This window comes from Rattus norvegicus, chromosome 6, assembly GCF_021556685.1.
Source record: "Rattus norvegicus strain SHRSP/BbbUtx chromosome 6, alternate assembly SHRSP_T2T, whole genome shotgun sequence".
NCBI classification, from domain to species: domain Eukaryota; kingdom Metazoa; phylum Chordata; class Mammalia; order Rodentia; family Muridae; genus Rattus; species Rattus norvegicus.
In genome coordinates this window covers 13,212,342-13,228,661 of record NC_141539.1, presented here as the reverse complement: position 1 = coordinate 13,228,661, position 16,320 = coordinate 13,212,342, and the positions used below count along the sequence as shown (strand labels likewise).

Here is a 16,320-nt window from a genome sequence, read left to right as displayed (position 1 = left end):
CTGTCTGTACCCCCACTTCAGTCCTTCCCCCTTCCTTAGTGATGCTTGAAACCGCATTGGTTGTACAAAGCATAAGAGAGAGAGGTGTAGGTCCCTCCCCCATAAGAATTTGGGAGAGGCAATTTGTCCTTAGGAGCGATATACTCCAGTTAGAAGTAAGGAATGGATTCTTTAAATGAAGTTAAAATTGGGGCAACGATATTAGAGTTTAGAGCCAAGCATGATGGTGCTTCCTTTAATAACAACACTTAAGACATTGAGTCAAGATTTCAAGTTCAAGACTTGCCTGGGCTGCAGGAGAGCCTGTCCCCAAAAATAAAAATATTTTTAAAATAGCACATGGAAACACTAGGAGTTAAGATTTGGAAGTTAGTTAGCTAAACTTCTGAATGGGAGTTTCTAGGGGCCAGAGGAGTGGAGGCCAACAGAAGTTAGATCTGAAACACAAAACATTGTATTCTAGGGACCCCTCTCAGCACGGGGAGCCAAAGATCACGTCCATCTGTGTCAGGTTCTTCAGCAGGCCTGGTGGTCTGGATATGTGGACTCATATCTCATGTGCCAATTATGGCATTCAGGGTCCCAAAGGTATCTAAGCGTTGTCTGTTAGATGAGGCTGGGGATACCAGGTCTAGGCCAGCCCTTCTCATAAGGATGCCCAAGAAATCACAAATCTCCATCTAAAACATACATCGAAGACCTCCCAAGACTATTTGGAAAACCCCAAATGATCACAGAAAGAATAACTTCAAAGTGAATATGATGTTTACCCGAGGATGATACTCTGAAGTGACACACAGAGATCATTCTCTGACCTCAGGTGAAGCCGGCGTCTTCCTGCCCTCCAAGAATACCTGCCTCTCTGGTAACACACCATTTCCCTTTAGACCATTTCCAGAAAAAGCTACTCGTCTGAACAGGAAGTGACAAAGAAGCAACTCACCACCAGCTTTCCAGGATCCTGGTACCCCAACACATACATGCACATGCATGCATGCACACACACACACACACACACACACACACACACACGCACGCACGCTGGTCAGCCCTGGTATAGCATGAGCCATCTCATAAGTCACCTAGATAAAGTAGGAATCATCAAATATTTATCAGATGGGGTTGGGCAGTTGGCTCAGTGGTTAAGAGCACTGGCTGCTCTTCCAGAGGACCTGAGTTCAATTCCCAACACCCACATGGCGGATCATACCTGTCTGTAACTCCAGTTCCAGGAGATCGGACACCCTTATACAGACACATGTACAGACAAAACACCAATGACAATGAAATATAAATCATATATCTGTAAGCTCTTTATCAGATGAAGGAGAGAGTGAAGCGGCTGGTGAATGCACGGGCAGCCCAGCCTCAGAGCATGAGAACACTTCCTAGTCCTGGACACCCGGTGATTCCAGGATGTCACCTGGCTCTGAGAGCCTCTCCCTGGAGAGTATTCCATGAGGAGACCACATGCACCTTTCCTCAAGCCCCCTCACCTCCCACCTCTCCTCCCTTCCCTTAACTGTGGGACTTTGCAAACCCCACATGCTAAACTTTCTACCTGGAATATAGCAGGCAGTGTGGTGAACAAGAGAGACAGAAAGGGGAGGTTGGGGATTTAGCTCAGTGGTAGAGCGCTTGCCTAGCAAGCGCAAGGCCCTGGGTTCGGTCCCCAGCTCCGGAAAAAAAAAAAATAGAAAAAATAGAAAAAAAAAGAGAGACAGAAAGAAAACAGTGTGTAGAACCCCCCATGCTTACAGTTTAATTTTCATTCTATTTATTTATTTGTAAGTGTGTACATGGACACATGCGTGTAGAAGTGGAACCCGTGTATGTCATGGCACACGTGCACACAGTAGAGGGAGTTTGCTCTTTCCTTCCATTACATGGGGAGGCCGAGGGGTCAAACTCAGGTGGTCAGGCTTGGTGGCAGGTAAGCCATGCTACTGGCCCATGTTCACAACGAGTAGATGATGATAACAGCCATGTACATGTGTCAAATCACACTGCAATGGAATCCACTAAGGAACAACTCTTTGAGGTCAAGAGAATAGAATCAGTAGCCTGGTGTGGTGGCACACGCCGTTAATCCCAGAACTTAGAAGGCAGAGGCAGGTGGATCTCTGAGTGTGAGACCAGCCTGGTCTACAGAGTGAGTTCCAGGACAGCCAGGGATACACAGAGAGACCCTGTCTCAAAAAACCAGGATGCAGGGGTTGGGGATTTAGCTCAGTGGTACTGGGTTCGGTCCCCAGCTCCAAAAAAAAGAAAAAAGAAAAACAAAACAAAACAAACAAACAAACAAAACAAACCAACCAAACAAACAAACAAAACCAGGATGCAGAGGGAGGAAGTGAAGAGAACTAGTGACGGGTAAAGACCTAACTTTCCAGATATTCCAGTCTCTGTTTCAATCACCGGGCCAAGAGACCACCGGTGAGAAGACAGCTTTACCTTAAACCATGTTAGATAAATAGGCAGAACGTTTTTCCCTTTAACGAGACACCGTACTTTTCCTTCCCAGAATTCTTTCCCCTAATGCTGACCCATAAGTCTTTTCTGGGTCTGCCTACCCTTCTGAGGTGTAAGCCAGAAAGTACAACTTCCCATTTTCTTCCTCTCCACAAACCCCTCTTTTGACACTGGCCAGAACCAAGAGAGCTTTTTCTGATACTGTGGGTGGTCATCCCTGCTCTTTCTATAATGCCCCGCTCCCCTCCCCCATGTGGCTGACCTCCAAGCCAGCTCGAGTGGCCTGACTGTCTCCATCTTACCTCCTTCTCTATGCAGCTCCTGGCGTTTACAGCTTGTGTGCCTTGGGATGTTTTCCTTTTAAATTCTAAGAAAAATTAACTTCAACCTGCAATTTGAATCCATTCTTTAATTCTTTTGTTAATGAGACCAAGAATCCTAAAAGGGAACACTGATTTTCCCCAGAATCACGAGGGTACAAATGCAAGAAACAGATCCAAGGAGCATGTGCTTCAGGTCAGAGCTGAGAAAACTCAAGGATGGCCAACAAAGGACGCTTCCTGAAGGATTCGAAGCTGCCGCCCATCTGGTCTCAAGCCTGAGAGGGAAAAGGTGGGAGAGGCAGCTCCCAGGAAGGACAGATCAAACTATGTTCTCTCAAGTAGATGTATCAAAACAATGTGCCAAGTGCCTTAAAATAGGGTGGTGGTGGGGAGTTCTTGGCCCGAATCTCTAAACAAAGATTAACAAGAGGAAAATAGTTTATTAAAAGTGTGGCGCATGGGAGATAAAGGAAGGAATGACACTTCCACAAAGAGCAGTACAATTTTAGGAAAGGGGAAGGCGGAAGAAACAAGAACTACACTCCCCAGAGGTATCGACTGTGAAAGGCAAATCAGAGAGAGGAAAAAAAACAGGAGACAAAGACTCTTCAATCTCTGCTTGCTGCGTGCCACTTCTGGCGGACGAAGGTCTCAAGTGTCTTCCATGATACCACCTTCCGGGTAAAGCGGAGAACAGGGACATCCGTGTACATTTCCATCCAGCTTTTAGGCAAACGGGGGAGGGAGGGTTCCTCTTGCTTCTGTTCCTTTTCAGCTGCCTTTGCTCAAAATAATCCTTATGCTAAAGTGGCCCGTGTCTGGGTGGTGTGTTTCGCTACCCTTCAATAGGATGGGCACAGCTTCAAGGCTATGTAAGGGACTTAGGCCGACCACCTAGTGAGCCCTTGGAGCAGTGAAAGAGCCCGAGGTAAGGCCTGGGAAGACCTGGCCTGGGGCAGGGGTGGGTGAATGTGGGGGAGTGGAGGTGGAGGGAGGGGGAACGGGACTATGTGACACAGGTAAGCAGCTGGATGAACAGGAGGATGGCAGAAGAAGCCCCTAGGCAAAAAAAGTCCTTTCGTTTAACCCAAACAGGACAGGTTCCTATCACGCTCCAGGCTCTGCAGGAGTAAATAGGGCCCGAGTCCTACTTCGGGGGTCCTTAGCCTCTTGCTTAGTCCCAGGACTTTGAGGCTATTAATGGTAGGGCAGGGGGGGCGAAGGAGGCTCTGGCATCTCTCCTGCCACAAAGCCGCTGATCCTCACGGTCCTGACAATCGTCCGCAGGATCTCAGGAGGAATCCCTCTCCCGCGGCCACACCTGAGAGGAAAGGGTGGGCCGGAGAGAAGGGACTAGGGTGACCTTCCGGTAAATACACCTATAGCTGCAGTGGGGGGCTGGGCAGGCGACGGCGGAGGGCCTGGAGCCCTCCCCGGATTCATCGGCTCCCCTGCGCCCCCTGCCGGCCATGGGCCGCACTCCACGCGCCGCCGCCCCGCCCTCCGCACCTGCGGCCGCTCGCCTCCCAGGAGAGGAGGTGGGAGGTGGGGGGGGGGGAACCTTCGGTTGTTTAGGGAGTGGAGGCGTTTCCGGAAGTTCCCTACCTGAGGGGACAACCCGGGACGTCCCCAGACCAGAAATTTCACCCTTAAGAATTACCGAGGGGTGGGGAGGTGACGTTCTTAACTTTTATTGGTTATTAATGCTGTGCGTTTTCTGGGCGAGCTGGGGGAAAGAGCCTGGAAAATGTCATCGACTGAAGAAGTCATTCACTTCTCTTAGCGAGGCTTTTAAATTAGCGCTCGTGTGCCTGGGCAAGCCTGAAGGGGACTCAGAGCCAACAGTTGTGCCCGGGGGAGGGCTGCAAGGAAAGGTTTTCTCCTGCCTGTCTTTTATCTCTAGGTAGTGGAGCCTCCCTCCTCCTGGAAGTCCGCCTTATTCTTCCTGAGCCTCTGTTACAGCCAGTGTCAGTGTCTCAGTTTGGTAGGTCAGGGTTCTCTGCCTATTTTTGATGAGTTTTTTTCCTGAAAGACTCTAAGCCTATTCTGTGTCCAGGGGCAGAAAGCCCTATCAGTGCGCGGCTGATATCTAGGGAGGAGAAGACACAGACACAAAGAGCATCCCATTTCCTGACCAGTCAAGGAGAAACTCCCACCATCCTCAAGTTCCCTGCGAATTTGGTCCCATGTTCCCGAAGATCTTTGTGAGTACCCCGAAATCTGAGCCCCGAACGGTTTGCTCTCTGAAAATATCCGGATGTCACTTAAGATCATGGGGACTTTAAACCTCTCTAGTCTCTCCTCTCCTCATCCCCTGCAATGGCTCCCCATTTCCCTCACAAGAAAAGCCAGAACTGAAGGCTACCCACAACACCTATGAGCCTCCTGCTGCGGCCACCACCCACATCTCTCTGGTCACTTTGTCTACCCTGCTGTTCCTTAACTAAGACAGAAATCAGCCTGGGCTCCGGCCCTGCAGCACACTGGGAAGTACGAGCCAGAGTGGCCAGCTCAGAGATAAAGTACACGTGAGTGCTCAAGGGAGGATGTAAACCATTAGGAAATAAAAAGAAAGTGTGAGTCAAAGTGATGGGTGGGGAGAGGGGAAGGCGCTCCAACCCGGAGAACAGGGAGTGGCCAGGAGGCCGGCTCCACCGCAGCCCAAATGGGAGATGGGGACCGCGGGGAGCACTTTGGATTCTGAGAGATTTGTAAGAATGGTGGCTGATTTCCTCCGTTCTCCACGACGCCAAGAGCCTCCTTCGTTTCTGGTGTGTCGTCTCATCTCGCCAGTCCCCGCCCATGCCCCCGTCAGGTCCATGCCCTCCTCCCACCCCCAAAGGCTAGAAATTGTATAGAGCACCTCTGGGTGGTCTGACTGGGGTCCCAGCAACCTGCTGCCTCCTCCTACCCTTCTTCCAGTTGCTAATCTAAGTTCCTGCCTGAGCTGCAGAGGGTCACAAAAGTCCTGTGTCACATCTTCCCTGCCCTGACCAGGAGGAAACCAAGTTTCAAAATGGCCTTATTTTGCAATCTGACTCAAAAGGGTGTGGAGTGGAAAATTATAGACAGCAGCCACCAAGGGACTTCGGCTTAATATAACTGGTGACCTGGGAAACGGCAGAGGCAGAAAATAATTTCTTCATTCTCGGACTGAGGGACAGAGAGGGTTATTCGAAGCAGAGTCAAAATAGAGACTCCTTCAAGCCAAGGGAGAGGATTGACACATGTATGGGTCAGAAGGGAAGCCCTCCCACTTCCTCCCGGCCCCTCCCTCCAGCTTTTCTCTGCACTTTCTGCTCGTCCACCCGCTTCCCATCCCACCCTCTTGGCTTTCCTGTCCTATCTCCGCTTCTTCTACCCCACCCCCGCCCCTGCTCGCTTCTTTCCCTCCTTCCTTTGATCTGTTCTTTCAGCTTAAGCAGCAGATACTTTAGCTCCTAACCACTTATTAAAAGGGAAAAATCATAAATCTTATGCAGATATCAAATGAGCACCTGTCAGTGACTGCCTTTAACCCATCAATTAATGAGTGATCTAGAAACATGTTGCAAACAGTTCACAGGAGAATCCCTAAACAGACATTCTGAAGTGATACAATTTGCCACTCGAGACATGTTAGTCCATTGGCAGTAAGCACATTTACCGTGTTGTATGGGCGCTCCTGAAGGACAGATCTAGAGCTTTTCATTATACCGGACTGAAGCTGCATACTCATCAATATGATAACTCTCCATCCCCCCCCCTCACACACACACACTCACACACTCACTGGTGACCGTCACTCTGACTGAATCCTCTTAGTACTTTATATAATGGACTCATATGCAAATGTAAAGAAAACCATGAAGCCCTTTGAAGACAATAGAAAGGAAAAATCCTCATGGTCGGTCGAAGGTTTAAAACTACCAACAGATAGTGTCCAGGATGTAGGTGACAGCCATGCACCCACTGACAGGACATATTTCAGTCCAGCCAAATGTAGGTTCATCACCCATGGACTCAACCAATATTGGATATCAAGGTCTTAGTCTGAGAGTTAATATTGCCAATGTTAACAGGGTCTTGAATCACCTAGGAGACAAATCTCTGGGCATATCTGTGAGGAATTTTCTTCACTAGGGTAGCCTCTGGGTGCACCTATGAAGGACTGCTTTTTTTTTTCTTTTTAAGATTTATTTATTATATATAAGTACACTGTAGCTGTCTTCAGACACACCAGAAGAGGGCATCAGATCTCATCACAGATGGTTGTGAGCCACCATGTGGTTGCTGGGATTTGAACTCAGGACCTCTGGAAGAGCAGTCAGTCTTAACCACTGAGCCATCTCTTCAGCTGAATGGACTGTCTTGATTCTGTTAGTCTCTGGCCCTTACCAGAGAGATGGTCTGGATTCCACTAATTGAGGTAGGAAGACCTACCTTAAAAGTAAACTACATTGGGGCTGGGGATTTAGCTCAGTGGTAGAGCGCTTACCTAGGAAGCACAAGGCCCTGGGTTCGGTCCCCAGCTTCGAAAAAAAGAACCAAAAAAAAAAAAGTAAACTACATTAAGCCAGGAGGTGGTGCATACCTTTAGTCCTAGCACTTGAGAGGAAGGGGCAGGAGAATCTCTGAGTTCAAGGCCAGTCTGGTCTATAGAGTAAGTTCAGGACAGCCTGGGGGCACACAGAAAAACCCTGCTTGAAAAATAAAACAGTAGGGTTGGGGATTTAGCTCAGTGGTAGAGCGCTTGCCTAGCAAGCGCAAGGCCATGGGTTCGGTCCCCAGCTCCGGAAAAAAAAAAAAAAGAAAAACAAAACAAAACAAAAACAGTAGACTGTACTTTCCCTGCCCTCCAGTCTTAGGCCACATGGAAAGGAAGGCAGGGCGTGGTAGCTCATTCCAGAGACAGGCAGGTGGATCGCTGTGAGTTCCAGGCCAACCTGGTCTACATTGTGAGTTCCAGGACAGGCAGGGATATATAGGGAGACCCTGTTTCTAAACAGAAAGAAAGAAAACAGAAGCTAACTGGACTGGGCCCGTTTGTGTTCTCTGGGCCCGTTGTTCTCTGCCACTGTGGATCACTGTGACCAGTTACCTCGAGCTCCTGCCTCTCGAACTTCCTTCCCATCATCATGGACCGTGACCCTTGAACCATGAGCCAAAATAAACTCACTCTCTCTTAGTTGCTTTTGTGGATGTGTTTTAATCACAGTCCATCAAGAGGAAGAAATCGAGGAGCTGGAGGGATGGCTCGGCAGTTAAGAGCACTGGCTGCTCTCCCAGAGGTCCCTGATTCAATTCCCTATAGAGCTATAGCTCTCTTCTTGCCTGTGTCTGCCTAAGTAACACAGTATCACTGTCTGCATAGCCTCTACACTGCCCTGGGTATTCTAAATAACATAGAGAAGCTTTAATATATATGGAAGGGTTGTATGTCACATACAAATACTATCCCTTTTTATGTAAGCACCCCTGGATTTTGGTGTCTAAGAATCCTGGAACTAATCCCCCTGGGTCACCAAAAGAAGTCTGTATAACCCTTTGTATAACTGAAGTCATTCAGCGGTGTTTGAGTATGCCTGAACACTAATGTGTTTGAGGACCCTGACTTTCCTACAGCCTAGGGCCATTAAGATAGCCTGGGCAGAGTTGAGCCTGTGCAGGGGACAGACAATGGGTGTTCTAGCCACTAAGGTGCACATTCACCCATGTCCCTGTTCCTCAATGGACAGTCCTGTGAGAGCTATAGAGTTTCTGTCTTGGCTGAATCTAGCTGGGGCTCAGAGGCAGGCATGGGGTCACCTGGGAGACAGAACTTACTGGAGATATGTGGGGCCAGGTATTGAAGCCCTGACTCGAGGTCGAGAGCACTGGGGAGCAGCAACAGGAAGAGTGGGGAGGGTTGGCATCGCAGAACCGGTGTCAGCAGCTGTGGTATCAGCAGCTGTGGTATCAGCAGCTGGAGCTGCCCCGGGAGTGAAAGGACCATAGCCCCTGGCTGAGTCTGAGGTGACCTGGAGGAGCTAGCAAGCAACTACAGTCCTCTTGACCCAGAAGAGTTCATATCTGGTCAAACACAAGACCGACCTCCTAAGCCAACGAAAATTCCACCATTCTCTGGTTAGAAGCAAAAACTGCTGTATGTGATCAATTCATGGGGGTTGCCTAAGACCATTGGAAAACACAGATGTTTATATTATGATTCATAACAGTAGTAAAATTATGATCACAAAGTAGCAAGGAAAAATTTGATGGCTGGGGGTGGGTCACCACAACATGAGGGAGAAACTGTATTAAAGGGTCATAGCGTTAGGAAGGCTGAGAATCGCTGTCTAAACAGTGGCTTCCTGATGGACAACATCCTGGTTTGTTGGTTAAAACACCTCCATCAGACTGCCTGTACATCTGTTTGTCTGTCTGTTTGTCTTTCTTTCTTTCTGTTTGTTTTCAGACAAGGTTTCTCTTGTAGTTCTTGAACTCACCCTGTAGACCAGGATGGCCCCAAACTCAGGCTTGCTTTCCTCTGCCTCTGGATCAAGGGTATAGGCCACCATGGCCAACTGTAGGAAATCCTCGTCATTAGTGATTGTTGTGGGAGGGCCCGGCGCACTGGGTGGTCCTGGGTGGTACAAAAGAGTAGTCTGAGCAAGCTATGGGGAGCAAGCCAATCAGCAGCACCCCTCCGTGGGCTCTGCATCAGCTCCTGCCTCCAGGTCCCTGCCTGGAGCTCCTGACCTGACTTCCATGTAAACTGAAATCAACCCTATCCTCCCTAAGTTGTTTTGGTCAGTGTTTTTATCACAACGATAGAACCCTATAGCCGACAGTGGGGTGAGTAAGGGATCATTGTATGGTGATCATACCATAGAGTATGGTGATCAGCCATAGAGACCTGTGGTGGACAACATGGGGTGAGGCAGGGTGGCTTCAAGAAGACTTTACTTACAAGAGGAGAGACTAGGGGTGGAACTCAAGAGTTCCACATTCCTCTGGGAACTCTGCCTTTCACAGGCTGTGTGACCTCAGGTAAGTCACTTCCTCTTTCTGGGCCCATTTCCTCTATATGAAATGAGAGCTTTTGCTTGAGGCCTCTAGGCTAGAGTGCTTGTGTCCTCACTGCTAGAGAAGATGAAGCCTACAGTGAGACAAGGAGCCCTCAGGCAAGGGCAGCTCAGCGTGCCTCTCTGTGGGACCTATTAACTCCTGTGAAAACTGCAGGGGAAGGAACGTTGCCTGGATGCTCGTCTGCCCTCAGAGATTCTCTGGGCCCAGGCTGGAATTAAGTCCAGATGCCAAAGACAGAATCACCAAGAAGCTAAAGAACTCTAAGAGTCCTTCTTGGAGACACACAAGCCACACAGTCACAACCTTTTCCTTACAGAAGACATCCCCAGATGTGTACGCTCCATAGCCCATGCTTCACAGATCCTGGATGCAGCCATGCTAGCTGCCTGTGACTTACAGCCATTGCTCTGGCAGGTGGCAGACACAGACAGTTCTTCCCATCGAGAGGGATATGACTCCGAGATACACAGCTGCAGCCTTGGCGGCTTGACTCATCCTTACCTGGTAAGAGAGAGAGAGAGAGAGAAAGAGAGAGAGAGAGAGAGAGAGAGAGAGAGAGAGAGAGAGAGAGAGAGAGAGAGAGAGAGCGATACATCCACACCCGACCCAGTGAGTCTACCCTACCTCCTGCTGAGAGAGAAGTCTGCTCAGGTTTGCAGAGGAAGCAGGACTGGAACTTAGAACTGTCCTTCCTGCCTCCATCTTTTCCTTCCTTCCTCTCCTCCACTCTTCCCTTCCTTCTTTCTGTCCTTCCTTCCACTTTTTGAATAAGACATTGATATATAGCCCAGGCGGGCCCTGGAACTTGTACTCCTCCCGCCTCTGCCTCCCAAATGCTGGGTTTCTAAGCATGTGCTGCCAAGCCCAGGACTTTCTTCTGACCTTTCCAGAGGCGCTGAGACCCCAGCACCTCAAGGATCAAGCAAGCCCAATGCAGACATAAGGTGCAGGCCAGCACCTGGAATCACAGGATGGAAAAAGTCCGAAAGCTCTGGGGAAAATGAGGGCTCACCCCTACCCCCGCCCACCCCCATTCTCTTCTGTTCTGAAGTCACATCTCCAAATCAGTGTATTTATCCCAAACATGAACACAGCACTCAACCACAGTTGGTAAAATTTTTCTGCCACATCTGTGGTGCAAGAAGAGTGGAGTCGAGGACCATATAGATAAGCCCACAAGCCCAGAGTGTCGCATGTCCCCTTGTGACACTAGGCTCTTTAAGTTACAGTCATACGAAAGAGGGAGATTCAGCCCCCACCCCAAAGCTGAGCTAGATCTTTATGCTGCTGTTGCCTGGTTAGCCAGCCCCCCTCCGCCGTGCCCCTCCCACCCTCACTGCCATGATACCCCCACTCCCGCACCCCCTACTTTGTGAGCTCCGCACCCCCAGGAGAGCTCAGAACCAAACCTAACTGAAGAAACAAGCTTGGAGGGTACAGCTGCAGGGCGGAGTCATCCAGATTCCTCCAGCAGCTTTGTCCTAATGAGGCCTCCAGGGACCCCAGCAGGACAAGGACAAGGTGTCAGGAGAGAAACTGTACATGTGGCACCTCTAGGACAGGTGCCGCACCTAGGTGGACCGTCAAGGAGCACATGGAAACGTGATGGCTGGACTGTGAGTTCATCATGGAAGATGCCAGTCCTTCCCTCAGGGGTCAGATTCACACCGGGACGATAGGAATCTGGCTTTCAGAGAAGACTCACCCCATCCGAGCTATTCTCTGGTACCTCAGGAAATTGAGCTCCGTGCATTCCTGATTGACAAACTGCCATCATGGCCTGTCCCCTTTTTGCCCTGAGGGTTGGGTCTGAATCCTACTCGGACTGTCTGTTCTCAGTGTATTGTGTAATTGCTGCCATTCCTCCGGACCTTCTGCAGAGAGGTGCGCTAAGTTCCTTTGCAGTGTTGCAGCCAGCCTTTGGGGTTTGTGTTGGGGTTTCAGAAGGGAGTTGCCACGCAATTACATTGCAGCTGACTGAGATGGTTAAGTGTTCCCATAGACTCAAATGATTGGATATGGAAGGACTGAACCAACTCCTACTCCTAAAAGTTATCCTATGATCTCCACATGCATGCCATTAGAGAGAGACAGAGACAGAGACAGAGACAGAGACAGACAGACAGAGACACAGACAGACAGAGACACAGACAGAGACACAGAGACAGAAAGAGATAAAGACAGAGAGAAGGGGGCACAGAGAGAGAGAGAGAGAGAGAGAGAGAGAGAGAGAGAGAGAGAGAGAGAACAGACAGAGAGAGAATAAATAAATGTTGCCAATTCAGCTTGGCCTTGGTGGGTCAAAGTAACACAGTTGTTGCCCCCAGGATAGGGTCAGCAGGCTGGGTCTCCAAGACTCCTGATGGCTGCCCTGGGCATAAGTGTATGTGTACAATAATGCACATATTTTATGCTCCTTCTTTAAGGAGTGTCCTTCCAGTTAAGGTTAATAACTCCATGATAAGGAGACAGCCTGAGTCCAGGAGCTGAAGGTGAGGCTAAGATCTCAGCAAAATCGTAAACGCTGGGACCTTCAGTCCTTCCATTAAGGCTGTGGAAAGGAACTCTTAAAAATGAGCTCAAAATACATATAATTTCCCAACTAAGCAAAATATAAGGACGCAATATGAATTATGAGGGGCTTCCTGGACCTAAAGGAACAGTGGTGGCTACACTGTGAGTCATCTTGTCAGAAAGATACAAAGGCAGGCAGATTCCTGAGTTCAAGGTCGGTGTGGGACACTGCTCCAAACCCGGGTGTGGTAATGTCAGGACAGGGCCTCTCCCAGCTCGTCTGTGATTAACAGTGGCAGCGAGAGCTCTGAACTCTTTTGCAATGTTATGAGAAAATGTGTGCTTGCTGTCTCCTAACAGTTAAGGGGCTGGGATCAGCGGATGCTGATTCTTAGGATAATTGAAAGGAAACCTGAAGTAAAAGACTGGATGGATATGTAAAATAAAATAAATCTGCAAAAAATGAGCTATCCATAGAGTGTTTTAGAATAGCAAGAGAGAACTGCTTAGAGAACTGTCTTAAGTAGAACACACACACACACACACACACACACACACAACACACAACACACAACACACACATACACACACACACAGAGAGAGAGAGAGAGAGAGAGAGAGAGAGAGAGAGAGAGAGAGAGAGAGAGAGCGCTATCTAGAGATCTCCAGAGAAAGCAAAACAGGCTGGAAAGCTGTCTCCAGCAGAGCACAGGCCGCCAGCTTGGACCCATGATTTGACTTCAAGTTGTTTGTTTTTGCCGCTCCAGACACCCCTTCCTCAGAACCCCTCTCCAAGTCGAGGCTGGTCCTTGGCAAACTTAACAACAACAACAACAACAACAACAACAACAAAATTAAAGTCTATCATCAGGTAGGAGCTAGACATGGTGGTAATTGCCTGTAATCTGAGGGCTCTGGGGCAGAAGCAGGAGGATAACACAAGTTCAAGGCCAGCCTGGTCTACACAGCAAGTTCTAGGACATATAATAAGACTCTGACCCACAAAAACAAAAAGTACAAATGAACAAATAAAATGTGCCCTGTGGTGACATCAGTAGAGCTGTGTGGCCACCATTGCTAATTCTGGAACATTCTTTCACACTTCCACCGCCACCCCAAACCCCACCACACCATTAGCCATGTCTTCTCAGTCCTCCCTTCCTCAGTCCCTGACAACCCCAAATCCACTTTCCATCTCTAGAGATTTGCCTGTTCTGAACACGTCATGCAGAAACAACCATGTATTTTGCAGTCTTTCATATAACATGTTTTCCAGGCTCATTCACACGTGGTGTAAAGTGTTACTCCAGTTTTTTTTTTTTTTATTGGTGAAGAGGGCTCCATTATACAAATAGCCACATTTTGTTTTTTCCTTTCATTAGTTGATAGACATTGGGTTTATTTATACTGAGTCTAATCATTATTGATGTTTCTAATTGCTTACTCATTTTGTATTGCTCTAACAAAGAATGCTACGACCTAGGTGTTGATAGTTTAAGTGGCTGGGAAGAAAACAACCAGAGTGCCTACACATTTGGTCTTTGGTAAGAACACTTCCTGGTGTGCTGAGGGCTGTCTCTTCCTCCTCCTCCTCCTCCTCCTCCTCCTCCTCCTCCTCCTCCTCCTCCTCCTCCTCCTTCTCCTCCTCTTCCTCCCCCTCCCCCTCCTCATCCTCCTCTACCTCCTCCTCCTCCCCTCTTCCTCCTCCCTCCTCCTCTTCCTCTCCCCCTTCTCCTCTTCCTTCTCTTCCCCCTCTTCTTCCTTTTACTCTTCTTCCTTTTCCTGTTCTTCCTCCTCTTCTTCTTTCTCTCCCTCCTCTTCCTCCTCCTCTTTTTTTGTTTTTGTTTTTGTTTTTGTTTTTTCAGACAAGTGAAGAGGGCACTCCTAACCACTGAGCCACCCCTCCAGCCTCTCACACTTCATTTTCATTTGTAAGGTTCCCTTTCCCCCTATCCTGCCAGGGCTTGACTCCAAAGCTAGACCAGCTCTGAGCTACACGCCCAGCTCCTCATGTTCTATACACTCAGTTCTCTGGCATCTGGGGCTTTGATATAGGAAAGATTTCTCCTTCTAGGCCTCAGTAGTTTCTAGAGAGCAACAACTCCCCATAACTGAGCCTGGGATATGCAAACTAATCCACTCAGATCCCAAACCCCCAAGGAACAGAGAACCCCGTCATTTGGCTCAACTTTGCCTCGAACGGTTTCCTTATATTTCTCCAATAGTCAGCTTGGCTTTTAGGACTGATGTATGCACATCTTTATGACAAGGAACTGGAACTACCCCAACGTGACCAGGTCATGCAGTGAGACTACGAAAAACAAGAGCTAGCTAGTCATCGAGGATGGAGCGGAGGTTGTACTCCAGAGCAGCCGCCATCACCTCAGGAGAACCAGGCTGCTCCCTTCAAGTGATGACAGCGGTACCCACTTCTCCAGAAGCGCCTCTCAGGCCCAGATTGAGGAAATGATGCATGAGACTCACTGGCCTGAGCGAGGCCAGCTGCCCTGTGGAACATGCGTGACCCTCTGTGGGACATGTGTGCTCCCTGTGGGACACGTGTATCCCAGTTATCTCCTTTGGTCATCTTTGGAAGGAAATGCTGAAATTCTGTCAGCCCCTGAAGACTGAACTGCTGTCCCGTCTTCCTGATATGGTCACAGTTATGAAAACCTCTTTCTCTTGCTTACCAGTGATTGTCCCTTTGGTTGCATAATGGGACAGTTGGCTAAGCCTAATCCATTGAGATACTTGGATTCCAGTAACACACACGTGCCCTTCATCAACCCTCATGTTCTTGCCACTGTCCCTTCTGCCATAAATCACTCTAAGGTCAGGTATGGGACAACCAGGTACCATTCCTCAACCCCAGAGGCCCCTCCTGGGTTCTTCCATCTAATCCTAAACTGACTGAATGTTTCCAACCTGCATACCCATCCCTGCCTGTGAAGACCCCAGCAAATGGCTGGTCTGGAGTCTCCGCCTGCCTCCTGATGCTTTCCCATGGGGCTCTGTAACACCCCTTGCCTCCTGTTGCTAGAGGTCTGTGAACATACCCTTCCTTCTCCACAACCCTTCCTGCTGTTTGTCTCCCATCCTGATTAAGGCAAGCTCTAAGTACTTTAAAGAACAGACTACAAACGACCAAAGTCATTTCCTGTTCGCATTTCCTTTTCTCCCCTCGAGAACAAACGGGCGGATCCCACAGGCCAGAATGCACCACGCTGAACATGAACACCGCCACTGTGGCAGCCGACTTATTTGGAGATGAATGTGATTAAGATGAGACAGACTGCAGGCACACTATAGACTTTGCCTACATTGTAAAGTCAGTGCGTTTTACTTTGTAAAAGAAACATTCATGGGCTGGAGAGATGGCTCAGCGGTTAAGAGCACTGACTGCTCTTCCAGAGGTCCTGAGTTCAAATCCCAGCAACCACATGGTGGCTCACAACCATCTCTAATGAGATCTGGTGCCCTCTTCTGGCCTACAGTCACATATGCAGGCAGAATGCTGTACATAAAATAAATAAAATAAATCTTTAAAACAAAAAAAAACAAACAAAAAAAAAGAAACATTCATTCCCATTCATCTCTTTCCTAGTTCTCCCTTTCCCCTTGGGGACCTGAGACTGTTTTCCCCAGTGGGGACTTGAGTCTCCAATACAAACCTTATAAAACAGCCGTACATGCCTTTATATATGCCCCATATATACATTCCCTGAATTAGTGCCTTTCATAGCCCGAACTCTTTTCCTTTAAAAAACATATTTATCTGTGTGTGTGCCTGTGTGTGGGTGGCATGTGCACAGAAAAGCACTAGTTAGAGGATAATAATTGAGCCCCGTTTAGTTACGAGCACTCATGAGCTGTTGAATGTGGGTGCTGGGGATCTAATTCATGCCCTTGGCATGAGCAGTGCCTGTTCTTAGCTACCAAGCCATCGCCCTAGCCCACCCCC

The 16,320-nt window shown here is 48.7% G+C and overlaps 1 long non-coding RNA gene across 1 annotated transcript; it reads left to right on the top strand.

Moving 5' to 3' along the window:
- Positions 1-3,572: 3,572 nt before the first annotated feature.
- On the top strand, positions 3,573-15,911 carry LOC120103462 (uncharacterized). Its single transcript, XR_015622209.1, has 3 exons — positions 3,573-3,723; positions 10,162-10,349; positions 14,630-15,911. It is a non-coding gene; the product is annotated as an uncharacterized LOC120103462 (long non-coding RNA).
- The last annotated feature ends 409 nt before the right edge of the window (positions 15,912-16,320 follow it).